The following is a 12,707-nucleotide window of genomic DNA, read 5'->3' on the forward strand; positions in this document are numbered from 1 at the left end:
CGAGTGACTCCGCTGAGATTCCTGACAGACGTCTCTTTTTCAAATATCCACATCGCAGTTAGACACATTCTGGTAATCTTTCAGCCAAGGATTAACTTAATTTAATAGGTTATATTTTCACTGCAGGGGAATCTGCCACTGATGTAAATGAGCTACAAATCGAGGACTTGACAGGAGGAGGGGACACAGTTAATCCAGCCGGGATAAATAAACTGTGGAGCGTTTGTCTCACCAGCTTCTCATGAAAGTTTGTGTTAAAAAAACATGTCATGATGGAAGGGGATGTCTTTAATATTTTAAACCAACGTTCAACATTCTTCTGATGGAAATCAGTCCGCTATTCTCCCCCTCTTCTGCCGTGGTTCCCAATCTTTTTCAGGCTGTGGACCAGTTTATTGTAAGACAATTTTTTCATGAATCACTTTTTTTTTTAACTTTCAGTTTCTCTTAACTTTTTGGGGAGTAAAGTATATCTTCATCCTCTGTAAAATATCTTCAGCTGGTTTAAACTTTACTGGTGCACCAGATTTTGAGTAAGAACCATAAAAATGTGATGTAGATTATCTCTTATCCTATAACTGCCAAAGTGGAAGCTAAAAAATTGGACGCCAACTTCATTCTCCTCTGATTTTAATCTACATTAGATAAAAACAAAAGAAAATCATTTTTTAAACTGGTATTTTCTAAATATAATTGTGAATATAAATGATGTGCAGTCAGGGGAGGCTGTGCCTCACCTGAAAAAATATACAGTAGCTTAAAAAATACATACATTAAATAAAAAGAATATACTTTTTCATTATTAAAAATAAAAATACAATTTTTTTAGAGATGTGTTCTATGATTACTTTTTTCTGTGTTGGTTTTAAACTTTTTGGGGGGAAAAAAGTGTTGAATTTTACAAATATCCTGTTCAAACACACAAGAAATGACACATGCACTGTACTGTTTTGATCTTTCAATCATCCGGAAAGATGCTTTATTCCTTATTACTTTTTGATTACTTTGGTGCCAGTTTGTGACTCATTTAGTCTTTTTATCCGGTACAAATGTGCTTTAGAAATATACTAGATGAGGCCAGTAGTGCTTCTGCCTCGAGGTAGAGGGCGCTGGTGAGCCCAGAGAACGTGACGCTGCGGCTAAAGAATAATAGAGTTAGCTGCTACCGCAAACTCTAGTACAGCCGTCCAGATATTCTTTAATTTTTTTAGCATCATTTTCTAAATAAAGGATTATGTGTCTAAACTTAGGAACTTGTAGATACACTGAACTCATAGTAATCCTTATTTAGACAGTGAGAGTTTTAAAACTGAAGAAAGAAAATAAAGACTTTCACAAACGGGTTATTCATGTGTTTCTTTAGAAGGAGCTGTGCACAGACTTCATTTATAAGTAAAAGTAAGTTAGTAACAATAATTTGGGTAATTTTTTTACCCCCCATGTTACAGTTTGTAAACTAGAGATGTTAAAATGAAATTTTAAACTTCAACTCATGTCAATCAAATGAATAAGCTACTCTGTAGGGTTCATATGTTTGTAAATCTGACTGATGACATCAGTGCCTCACCAGCCATGAACCTCACTTATAAAGGTGTATTCACTGTTTAAATAACATTAGACAGCCGGTTGCTTAATATTAGGCATTACTATTGTGTGGGAACAACTGTTGCATTAAATCCATATATGAAGTAAAAATTCCTGATTTTTTTTTTTTTGTTAAATTAAGCTTTCTTTTATTTTGAAGTCAAATGCTCTTTTTTTGTTTCCTGACTTGATCTTTTTTGTGAAAATAAACTTTCCAAATATTTTTTTTCTTATTATTATTAATTTTGCTCACTGGGGTGTTTCAATTTAGCTGTGGGCACAGTTTAAGAAAGTAGCGGATGTATTTTTGACACATGACCGAGCGACTCACATCAAGAATCAGTAGGATGTGGTGGAGAGAAACCAGTGGTTTTCTAAAATAAAACTTCTTTCACAATCAGATTATTAATAAAATGGAGAAATATAGGTGTTTTGTTCCATAGACCTGTACCGAGTTATGGATCTCTAAAAGAGATTTTAAATAATTGTAGTTAAATTTCAGATTTTTTTTTAAATCTTGTTGAGTTGTATATCATCCTTGAACAAGTGCTTCAGTTCCTGTTTATGCAAATCTGCGTAACCTCATGAAGCTCAAACGGGGAGGCAGGGTTGATGCAAAGAATCAATCTCCACTTGATCTTGTATCAGCAACACTTGTGTTTACACTTAACTGCTACGAACTCCAGCTGCAGTCGATACATGTCAGTCTATTTTTTTACACTTTGGTCTTCCACTCTTTACTAACCCAGCCTCCTTATTTTGTCTCTGCCTTTTCCTCTGACAAATCTTAATCTTAAAACCAAAAGAAATCATCTGTTTTGATCCATGATTGTCTCCGTTTAGCCCCAAATCGATGCTTTTGTCTCCTTTAGTGGGTTGCTCCTCATTTTTCTCCTCTGAAATGGATTCAGTTCATGCAGTCAAGTGCTGGAATCATCTCATATTTTTTTTGGCAAATTGAAATATTCCCTCCATCCTGTCATTGCTGCACCCCCATCCTACTCGCCCAGCCTGCTGCTTTTGTGAAGAAATGTGTGTGTGGATGTTTGTGGAAGATTCCAGCGGCTGATGTTGGTGGGGGGATTATCTCCCTCCTCGTCCTCTTTGAAGTGCTGCCAATGGAACGAATTGCACCGTGCTGTCCCTAATGCACTGGTGAGCTTTCTCCATTTCTGCACCGGTCTCCTGTATGCTGCCCCCCGCCTCCTCCCCTTCTCCCCTCACATCACTTATCCAATCACCTCACAACATGTCGGAGCAATGTGTGGCACGGCGATTGGATGGTGTTAGATATCTGATAAATGTTGCATCGAGCACTGGCTGCCGGGGCTTTCAGTCAAACAGGGTTTAGACAGTCATGTTTTCTAATGCCGAGACTAAACATGACTCATGGGAAATATTCTGAGCAGATTTTAGCTCTGAAACGGAGCTCTCTTAAAGGTGACCACATTTTACAGTCAGGTGATGTTTTGATCCAACTAAAACCACAGAAATGCATCATAAATGATCACCTTAAGGTAGAGCTGCTACAGTGGATTCTCTGTGTGACTCGACAGTCCGAGCATCAGTTTTGGCTCAATTCTTTCTTTAAAGGAAACAGTCATTTTTACAACTGCTTAAGCGAATTACAACTAAAACAACTCTAAATAACAAATATGCATTTCAAAAATATGTATAGTTTAAAAATGTGATTTTTGTGGAGATTTAGGTAAATGGATGGCAGAAGGTATTTAATAATTAGAGGTAGAAAAAAAATATTTTTAATGGATTTCATATCAAAACAAATTGTTTTCTTATTAAGAGTATATGACACTTTTTTGAATCAATAAACTTAAAGTTTTGTTTTGTTTTTATAACATTTTTTTCCTATGAGCTTTTCTTCTGCAGTAGTTTTCTCAGTTAAGGAAATCATTTTAGAATGCTGATGGTAAAATGATCATCTTTTGATGTATTTTCAAAGTGTTCCCAGTGATCTTTTAACTATGAATATGCTATGTTTAGCCAAAATCCCTAAAACTGTTGTTTTCTTTTTTGTATCACAGCTTTTCAAAATTAAAGTAATCTATTATTTAAATTTTTAAGTTAAATAAGAAAATATGCAGTAGTTTTGTCCATATTGTTAAATTATTCATCTAAAATTGAATGAAGAGCACTTTTGAACCTCATCTTGTACCACATTTTTTTAATTTAAAAAATAATGAAATCTGAACCTGAAATTTGACAACTCTATGAAAACTTTTTTTAAATTTTGTATTTAAATTTTTCTGTATGCAGAAAATGTCAATGCAAACCTGTAATAGAGTGCTGTTCATGGAGGAGGAGGAGTTCAATCTCCTCTCTGGCTAAAGAGGCAAACTGTAGGGGAAGCAGGTGTGAAAGAGTTTCTTTTCATTTCTAATTTCCTCCGTTATGTTTTTATATTTATTTCGACTTGAGCCAGACAATTGCAGCCAGTGTTTTCCCACCCTTCGGTACATGGGCTGCAGAGCCAGGGCTGGCAGAGCGTCTGGTGGCACAGTGCCGCTCTGTGTCCTGCCCTCTGCTCTCCCGCGCTCTCTTACAGTAACTTGGCAGCACATTCAGCCCAGCAGGTCAGCAGTTCCACAGCCAGGAGGCCCTCGCAGCAGAACAGGAAAGTACACTTATGAAACCGTTCTTAAGGAGAGACCCGAGGAACGCTTTGATTATGAGCTGCTGACATGTTTTATATAACTTCCTCTTTTGTGGACGTTTTTATTAATTACTTTCAACAAAATGGAATTAGTCTTAAGTTTTGTTTTATGTAAAGAAAAAAAAAGTCCTAATACACGGAGAGCCAAGTCAAATCTATTTGACAAACCTGCCTTGAACCTGGATACCTTTAAGCTTTAAGCTGCAGGTTTAAAGATGGAAAATTCCAGGATAAAATTCGCTTTATCACATTGCAATTTTTATTTTCCCCAAACCAAAAATCTGGTTTTCATGTAGTCGCATCAAAGAGAAGCTACATTTTAGAAGTTATCGGAAAATAAACAACAAGACCAGTTGGACAAACACTCAGTTAGAGACACTTTTCACAATGAAATGCGTATAAAAATGTCCTTCTCAAAACATGTGAAAGTAATAGAAAACTGTTTTCTCTTGTGAAAAGTAAAAAAAATCCACCAATACATTTATCTTTAATAAATCCCTAAAATAAATTCTGCCCTATTAAGACTAAATTCAACCTTGGAATTATCTATCAACACTCATAAATAGGTATATTTTTTCTGGTAATTGAAAATATTATGTGTTGAAATAGATGTTTATTGCTCAAGATTTTTTTCAATGTATATTTAATGTATATTTAAACACTTTTCACCCAAATATGTCCTGTTTCAGGAGCCATAATATTCCACCTGTCCTTTTCTCTATAACCGTCTCCTAGTGAATCTGATATTAAACATGACATGTATACAGAGTTGTAAGCTAAATGAGATCTTGCAGTTTCCCTAAGTAAAATAAATACATAAATTTTTTACACTTTTTTAACGTTGTTTTGACTCTGTCTGTGCTTGTATTTTGGTTTACCTATTTTAATTTTGTGTGTCCAGTTTTGATCTTTGCTATTATAAAAAAAAAAAACTTTTAATATTGATTTTGGGGGATTTTTTTTTATTTTTTTGCAGTACAAAATAAGTAAACTTACTACTTGGAATTGCAATTGTACGACAGAGTATTAGGGCCACCAAATAAAAAAAGTAATACTGTATAACAAGATTTAAAGTCATGAATGTACTACTTCTTTCTCAAAAATCTGACATTTTTTTCTCGTAAATTTGCTCAAGTCCCAGATTTATTAATTTTTCGCAATTTTCCTCATTTTATGACTTTTAAAGTCTTAAATATTCAACATTATGATTTTTTTTCCTGTATATGTACGACTTTAGGTAGAAATATATATTGATTGTAAAATGGCTGTCATAGAATTACGTTTTTGTACAGTTTCAAGCTTTTTTAATGTAACTATTGTGTAATTTGATGAAAAAAATACCAGTAAAAAAGAAGCTGAGATTTTACTAACAAAATGTGCATCATGTATTCCCACAAAAAACAGTTTTATAGGTAACTGGTGCCCACCAGTTACTATCTGGTGCCCACCAGATAGTAACTGGTGGGCACCAGATAATAACTGATGCTCACCAGATAGTTATCAGATTATTTTATTTTATTTTTTTTAGAAAAAACCCAGACAGCAGCTGGTGCTCACCAGATAGTACCTGGTGCCCACAAGATAGTGACTGGAGCTCACCAGATAGTAACCAGATGTGTTTTTTTTTTTTTTTATAGAAAAAGCCAGATAGTAACTGGTCCCACCAGATACTGGTGCCCACAATATAGTAACTGGTACTCATCAGATAGTAACTGGTGCTCACCAGGAAAAAAAAAAGAAAGAAAAAAAAAATGTTTTCACTTATTTTTATTTATTTATTTATTTTTACTTTGATGTCCCTTTAGAGGCTGTGTATAAAGGTAAATTACTAGAGCGAATTTTGAAGTACTATAGTAAAAATGCTCAAAATGATCTATTGGTAAGACTTAAAACGCGTCATAGCGTCTTACTGAAAAGTTAATGCTTCATTCAATGAATTACACAAAAATACTTGAGATTTTGTGTTTCTTTAGTGAGAATTGAGGCAAAGTAAGTTTTGTTGTGGTCTGTCAGCACAAATAATCAGACTCAACCTCAGTTCCTCATCTGGTATGAAACCACCTGTAGAGCAGCACAATGTAAAGTAGGGTCACCGAGGGGACAGGGGCATCAAATGAGCAACGTCTTTCTCTTCTATTATGGGACGTCCCCTTGTCTGCTCTACCCCCCTCCCCAGATGCAGGCATGAACCGCATGACTGCAAACACAAGCTAATTGTTGACACGCATACCTGCCAGCAAAAGGAAGTGCACCGTTTCCACACACGTTTATCCACAAAGTGGGGGTGCGTCTTGCTGCGGGCCAGACGGACTGAGTCATGCTGCAGACAGACGCACCCTGTGGGATCGGCATCAACCTGGCTCCCCACACACAACTCTGCTCCAAGCCCAATACTAGCTCACTTCAAACAATCCCTTCTCCTCAGGCTGGCTCTTTCCAACTTTCCTAGAGTTACTGGGAGCACTCTGGAACAAGAACGTTTTTCTTTCTTTTTTCTTGCTTGGCATCAAACACTCGCGTTATATCACAACATTTAACAAACATTTTTAAGTGTTTCAACAGACCTCCAGACCTCTGTTGGACCTGAAAAATGTCTTCAATTTCCAGGGTGATTTTGACTTCTGAAGGAAGCAGGTGGATCCTTCTTAGCCCGTGGGGCATTTGCAGTAACCACTATGGCATTTATAATCACTTATTCTACAATAAAGTTCACTTTTCTACTGTGTGTAAATTTACAGCCCTACTGCTCCAAGATTTTGGCCGACATTCATGCTCGCCCATCAACTCTTCAGAGACTCCTCATCCACTTAAACTGGACAGATGGAATTCAAATATCCAAAGTTTTTGCAAAGAAGCAGATGAGAAGCTGGCCTTCTGTGCTGCTTTAAATCCATTTGAGGTGTGCAGGAATCTACCTGTAAATGTAGGTGATTTGAAGATTTAACACTTCTATAAATTTCCCACATCAGTTTCACATAATCACTTGATGCAAGATATGAGTTGCGTTGACACCAAACGCGATTCGCACGTCAAATTCACATCGACTTCGGCACATTTCGACACACATTGAATTTACTGCTCAACACACACATAACCTTTCATACAAGTGTCTTAAGTTTACTGAGTTTTTGTGACAAGAGTCACGTGACTGAAAATAAATGAAATACGTAAAACCAGGAATAACGAAATGTGAATAAGCGAGGGAGCACTGTATTTTGAAGAGCTCTGAAAGCATCAATAAGCACGTCTCCGTGTCTTCTGAGGATCTGCATCTGAATGACGGCTGCTTTCAGCGGTACTTCCATGTCTCTGTGATGAGGAACTGGAGGAATTCCTTATTATTATTTCAACGCAAATGAGACCAATATCATAAAGTCATTATCAATGATGCGATCAGTGGGTGGAGTTGAGTAGAGTAGCTGATTGGTTGATGTGATGCGTCTTCTTCACCAAAGTTCAGATATTTGATCTGTAGATGTGCCCTAACCTTGCTTCCAAACCGCCATGCCACACTGTATGATTAATAAAAGCGCTGCAGGACCTCTGATTGAGCTTGTACATTTATTTAACATTGAAACTGGATACCGCTGACATGTATTTTTTAGGTTTATGTCCAATTTTTTTACCAAAAGAATAAAAACCAACAGCTGTAGCCAGAATCAGCTTGAAGTTTAATATAAAATCAATTTTAAACTTCTTTATGAACGTAAAACTTATTCTTTTTTTCTCCCTCTTTTTTGATCTGCTTACAAGGCCTACTGCATCCTTCTCTGGGAGCTGAAGGCGAGAGCAGGCTTTACACCTTCACATAGCCTCAAGCTTCATTCGCTCTGCCAGAAACTGCCTGTCAAGATCCACTGCTGTTTAAAATGCTGCATGCTAAGCTTGACTGTGTAACTAAGCCCTGAGGCGTCAAAGTGCGCGGAGAGCTGCTCCTTTGGCTCTAGTCTTTGATAATCCTGTGCGGAAAGGTCACAGAGCTGCCTTCCAGGGCACAAGGAGAGATCAGAAGCACTTCATTATGCCGAGTACATGTACTTTGGGAACACAGGTACAGAACTACACCTATAGATTATGTTTTTGTTTTTTTTTTGCTACAAACTAATCCTGTGTACCTAATTGGGTACATAGATTATTTAGCCGAGGCTTTAGCTCCATCACAGCTCTAAAAAGTTATATCCAGCCTCTGCATACGTAAAAGGCATCTCACAACCTTTTTACATATTTGGAACTACAGATTAAAAGCAACCTTCATGCTTCCATTCTAATGTGAAAATATATGTAAAAATATAAACCCTTTTTATGGAATCATCTTCACGTAAAAACGTCAATCTTGGGTTTTTTTAACCTCTGAGCACTAAAGCCTTAGACTCGACTGCTTGTTATGGGTGGATATGGGCTGTCTGTGGGGGAAAACGTGAGTACGGTCGTAGTCCGCTCAATGAGTCTATAGTGAAAATGTTCATGGATATTTTTTTTCTATGGGCGTGCTGCAGGCGACAGGTTGTAGAAGTAAGAAAGGGTGAAGTAGATGAGATATATGGGCATTCTACAGACACTTGTGCACATTGACTAATTGAGAACTGGACTGAGTGAGTGACACCCATTCAAAATGGCTTACTTATCACTACTACCAAATTAAGTCAATTCAGTCGCCATTTTTCAGCAATACGTATGCCGACATGTTGGAGCCAGACGAGCAGTTTGTGTGAGCGTTTTAATGGCAACCACTGTCACCATTTAGGAGTAAGTTTGTGGGAAGTCCACACACCTCACACATGAAAGTGGTCTCCGGAGAATCTGTCAATCAATTCAAATATTCAACATGAGACCACCTACTTTTATTGAGTCATCTGATTGGTCATTGAATAACTTTAAATAAAGAAATATCATGGAAAAATATGACTATTAAGAACATGTTAAAGTTATCAGAGCAAGAATAGTTATTCTGTAAAATAGAATGACTGAGTAATAGCTGTTTATTTTTCTATAGAATTCTATGGGATTTTGGCTTCTTGGAACTGGATATATAGCATTACCTGTGATATTGCTAGTGTGAATGCTATGAGCTGAATTTGGCCGCTGAAGATGCTACTGACGATAGCTAAAGATGCTATAATTAATAGCTAAAAATGCTGAGGCTGATAGCCAGCTGAAATATTAGCTAAACTCCAAAATAACCTAAAAAACAAAAAAGCCTAAAGTAGCTAAAACAGCTAGCATGTAGCTGAAATTTTAACTAAACTCCAAAATAGCCTAAAAAAACCTTAATAAATGCCAAAATAGTCCAAAAAGCTAGCATAATGCCATTATAACTTCCAACTTTACTCCACTCCAACTCCATATAATATAAATCAACGACTAATCGACTTAGTCATCGACTATTTTAATAGTCGATTAGTCATCGATTAGTCGACTAATCGTGGCAGCCCTACACGATAACAGCAAATTTCTGTTTGGACTCTTGCCGTTCTGCAAAAAAAGGTCTTAAAAACAAGACATAGTTTTTTTATTTTGGCTAAAAACTGCATAATCATAATTAAAAGACCTCTGGGAACACTCTTCAAATAGAAAAAAATATGGTTGGACTGGGACTTTAAGTTGCAGCCTCTCCTTTTTACAATGCTCCACAGGCCTGACAGACATATGACTAAGGGTTTAGATGACTCATAGAACAGTTTTTTGGGAGGAAAAAAAAACAACTTTTAGGACAATAACCAGTAAAATAACTGTTTTATTGATCAGGAGGGACTTCATCTTGTAACTCTTTATGTGAGAAATCTCCTCTGTGAAAGGGAGTTTCTTGCAGCTAAAGATGCTGTTAGGTTACTTCCACATTGGCTCTGCATGTGACAGTCCATGACTGAGTCTATTGTTTTTGAACAAAAGATTGTTTAGGTTTTGTCCCTTATTTGTCTTCACATGACAGCTGCATGTTTTATTTGAATCTCATATTTTAATCATGAAAACATCAGAAAGACGCATTATTTTTTGGGGGGTAGACCCTCTTAAATTTCCTGGGGAGCAACTTCCCAACGGGAAGGGACGAGTACTTTACAAGGACCATTCACAAATCAATGTATTATGTCAAAATGGCCAAATCAATCTTTTATAGTCTGCCTAAAAACCTCCACTCGTCTTGTCTGCAGGCAAGCAGCATGAGGCTACATTACTTGCTGCAAGCTCCTCTAAACGTCTCACTGAAGTGCCTGCAGTCAAGCAGCGTTAAATTTAAAAATCTGCAAATAATCCAACTTGAGTTTGTCCTGCAGCTGAACAACTCAGTTTGACTCCAAGGTTGAGCTATTGCATCATCTCAGATATACTGTTTCTGCTCCCCTCCCTTTCTGGGAGCTCTGTGTACTTCTGGAATATGCATTATGTAACAGTACGAGACTCTTAGGAAGCAACATGAACCTTCAGCTTCTTTTTTTCTGGAAATTAAACATCTGCTAAACGAATGCTCTTTTTTTCTGTCTTTAGCTGCAAAAGTCGCTCAGATATTTTCCTGCAGAACCTTTCTGTCCCTGCTAAGTGCTGTCGTGTCCACTAACTTCAGTCGTAGGCTGTTCAGCTGCAGCTGTAACGACACGCTTCACTGACCTCCACTATCTCAATTTGTCGCTCTTCCTCCGACACTTGTGTTTTAATCCCACCTTATCTCTTTCCTCCGTCTCCACTTCTTCCTTTTCTTACGTTTTACTTTGTTTTACCAACTTCTTGCCTCGTCTTTTCATCTTTATTTTACTGTAACTCCAGCTTTTTCCTCCTCTCTTTCCACTTCTTTCGTCTTCATCACTTTATTTCCCCTCTGTCACTTCCTTCCCTCTCTGGATATCCTCACCATCCCGCTGCCCCTCTGATATGAGCTCTGCTGGATGAAATAAATATGAGGCAGGAGAGGTATAAATATTTATAGCTGCCTCGGCTGTATAATTCTGCACAGCAGTGTGTTGTTGCACTGTGTGTGTGTGTTTATGTGTGTGCATAAGTACATGTTAGGTGTGTGTAGCACATACTTTCAGACCCTTGGCCGGTGCAGGTGCCAAGGCTGCTGCAGAGATAAATAATTCACTGGAAGTTAAACCTTGAATTCACATCACTTTGAAAAGACAAAAGGAGCACACAGACACACAACATATGTGCCCTCATACATGCAGGATTAAGTGCACACTTGCGCCTACACATGTTTGACAGAGATTTATTGTCGCGCGGTAATCATGCATGAAAAAGCACATGTGAATAGGCATGGCGCTTCCTAGTGATGAACTATAACGTGCATGCAAACCCATAAATACGCCTCGAAGTTGTAATAAGCTTCAGCATGTTGTGTACTTCCAAAGTGACAGCTGCATTCTCTGCGGTTGTGTGCATTCGAGAATGTGTTTGGGTTCCGTTTGCTTTAATTTGTTTCTTCATTGAGTCACCCACATCACGCACTTGTTCAGGCTCACTAGCTAACTTACACACAGACAGGGCTCCATCAATAAGTAATGGAGGAGATATGAGGGCTCCGTGGTTGACCCAAGCCTTTAATATTTTACTGTAGGGCCTGTGAAACAGAATCACCCAACACACAGCCACAGCTCAGCCATAAAAGCTGTCTTAACTGGATTTGACGGCGAGTGCCCCTCCCAAAGGGCCAATTTAAAAACATCCTCTAAAAGCCTGTCAATACAGTCAACTCAAGTAGTGCTTTTAAGTCTTTAAAAAAGTAACGTCATTTTACTATATGCAGCAAATAACACTTCTATTGAGGGTGCATTCTTACTGCTGTGAAATGTGCAAACTTTTTTTTTTTTTTTTCTGGAGGACTTTTTCTCGTTTGGATTTATTGGTAAATTTCTTAACTTTCAGTTTCGCTGAAGAAAGTCAATCAGAAGTTTGGAAATGGTACAGTAAAGAGTCATTGGGAAAAAATACATTGATCCCACGGCATAACACACCTTTCCTGATCTCACTGTTTTACAAACGTTTTTAAGTGCAACTTTGCTTTTTTTTTAGTATTTTGCATCCTGATTGGCTGTAGACCATTGCCAGTCAGTCTCCTCTGAGCCCTGTCTCCTGTACAAAATGCGCTCGTTTTGCTAAATTTGCATAAATCTTTGATCTTTGGACTTTTATTTTTATGAAGGTTTGATCTTTGAGAGTAAAGCGTAAAACTGTCCGGGTCTGTCTGAGAAAAGTGTGGAGTTAGGAGTTTTAAAGCTCTAATACATCTTTAATTATTGTTAAAAAAAAAAAAAAAAAGATGTTTATTTTGCGATTTTACAGAAGCTGAAAATGGCTTTCCTACTTTTTTTGTGTGACTATTTTCTCTTGATAATAAGATTCACTATCTCATTATTGAATCTCATTATGACGTTTAATTTTCTCAAAATTTGAGAAAGCAAAAAGAAATATTGTTTTCTCGTGATAATGAGATAGTGGGTCTCATTATCACGAGAAAATG

At 37.3% G+C, this 12,707-nt stretch overlaps 1 protein-coding gene across 3 annotated transcripts in view; it reads left to right on the forward strand.

Moving 5' to 3' along the window:
- Positions 1 to 12,707, forward strand: part of jade2 (jade family PHD finger 2) — a 203,883-nt gene that overhangs the window by 145,888 nt on the left and 45,288 nt on the right. The gene's annotated exons all lie outside the window — the stretch shown is intronic.

The sequence above is a fragment of the Oryzias melastigma genome, linkage group LG14, assembly GCF_002922805.2.
Source record: "Oryzias melastigma strain HK-1 linkage group LG14, ASM292280v2, whole genome shotgun sequence".
Taxonomy (NCBI): domain Eukaryota; kingdom Metazoa; phylum Chordata; class Actinopteri; order Beloniformes; family Adrianichthyidae; genus Oryzias; species Oryzias melastigma.